The sequence below is a fragment of the Silene latifolia genome, chromosome 8 (genome assembly GCF_048544455.1).
Source record: "Silene latifolia isolate original U9 population chromosome 8, ASM4854445v1, whole genome shotgun sequence".
Taxonomy (NCBI): domain Eukaryota; kingdom Viridiplantae; phylum Streptophyta; class Magnoliopsida; order Caryophyllales; family Caryophyllaceae; genus Silene; species Silene latifolia.
Genome location: NC_133533.1, coordinates 92,635,415 through 92,637,550, shown reverse-complemented (window position 1 = coordinate 92,637,550; position 2,136 = coordinate 92,635,415).

The following is a 2,136-nucleotide window of genomic DNA, read 5'->3' as shown; positions in this document are numbered from 1 at the left end:
AGATAATCTCCTCTCGTTTTGGTGTCCCTAGGGTTGTCATTAGCGACGGAGGCATGCATTTTAAAGAAAAACAACTTTGTGCTATGTTGACTAAATTCGGTGTCCAACATCGTAGAGGTTTGGGGTATCATCCCCAAACTAGTGGTCAAGTTGAGATTTCTAACCGAGAATTGAGAGAAATGTTAGCTAAAGTTGTTTCTAAATCACGGAAAGATTGGAGTCTTAAGTTGGATGATGTCTTGTGGGCTTATAGGACTGCGTTTAAAACGCCAATTGGGATGTCACCATTCCGATTGATTTATGGTAAAACATGTCATTTGCCTGTTGAATTGGAACGTAAATCTTGGTGGGCAATTTGTGATTTGAATTTAGATCCTAACCTCTCTCGTGAGAAACGTATGACGCAGTTGAATGAGTTAGAGGAATTTAGGCTGCTGGCCTATGATAATGCTAGGATCTACAAGGAGAAGACGAAGCGCTGGCATGACAAGGGGATAATCAACCGCGAGTTTAATGTCAGTGATAAGGTACTCCTTTTTAATGCTCGTATCTGTTTATTTCCTGGTAAGCTGAAATCCAGGTGGAGTGGCCCTTATACGGTCACAACAGTTACAAAATTCGGATCAATTGAATTGGAAACCTCATCTGGAGACCGATTCAAAGTGAATGGTCAATACGTGAAACACTATCACGGTGCAAACGAATTTGTTGGGCAGGTCGAATTACTATACTTTGACCCACTTTTAGAAGCTGGAAATTGAGGTAAGAAGGTCGTGCGGGACCTCTTAAACCAGCGCTAACCGGGAGGCAACCCGGCTTGTAATTTTTCTTGTGTAATTAGGAACCTTACAGTTTTATTTAATTAATTTGTATCAGGTTGCTTTAGATTTTTATTTTATTTCAGTTAGCGATCACTGTTATGGGAAGACGTGCGCCTTTGTGAGTATTTTCAGGTAATTATTTTATGCAAAGCGAGTGGGATGATTCGATGGATGTCCATGAGAGAAAGACGGGAAATTGAAATCGAAAAGAAAATTTTGACGTAATTGAGCTTAACTGCCAGTACTTTCAGTCGATCGACCAGGAATATCAGTCGATCGACTGAAGAGAAAAATACGCCAACGAACAGAAACTTTTTAAGAGGAAGACTGGTCGATCGACTTGGTATGTTAGTCGATCGACCACAGCACGCATCAGAGGCCAACAAATAGGGAAGTCTTATTTCCTATTTTCATTCATTCATTTATACTCATTTGAACGAAATAAAAAAGAAAAAAAAAACCCCTAAGTTCTTCCCCTTTGCGATTTTTCGATTCAAATCCCCCTTTAATTTCGATTTTCTTGCTCAAAATCTTCAAGGTTTCATCAAAGGTATGTTTCTAATCATCTTTAGTCCTTTAAATTCGATTTTTTCTGAATATTCATGCCTAATTTCGAGCAACCTCGTACTATTTCCGAAAAAATCGATTTGGGGAAAATCGATTTAGGGCTAATTTCTTTTCGAATTTGTGCTTTAATTGCATTTTCGATCCTATTTCTTTGAATTTCGAGCCATCTCAACAACTAGGAGGAGTCTAATTTCGTTTTCCCCAAAATTTTCGAAACCTTAATTTAATGTTTGATTTCTGTTAGTAATTGAGGGTTTGTTAATTTTTATTATTCAAGATTGTGGTATGCTAGTTGTTGAGTTTGTTAATTTTTGTAGGAAGCATAAATGACGAAAGGGAAGGCAGTAGACCGCGGGCAGACAAGCAGTCAAGGAGCATCTAAATGGTCACGGGTTCCGCCGCTAATGGTCGAGGTAACTACGGATAGTCTACCTGGCTATCCGCAGGTGATTTTCTCTACCTCTACTCAGAGAGCTAAATTCCTTACCTTGGTCGAAAAAACGAAAGTTCAAGCAACCCGTTTTATGCATAAGCCGACTTTAGAAAAACTAGGGTGTCTTGAATCCGCTGTTTCTCTGCTAAATGGGACAGGGATGTTAGGGTTGGTGGACATGGCTGAGTTCACATTCCGTGTTCTGACCCTTGAGTTTTTCTCTTCTTTTGCTTTCGACCAGGCTTCTTTTGAAACTAATAAAAGTAGCTCTTGTATCTCTTTTCGGCTGTTTAATGTCACTTACTTCTTGACATT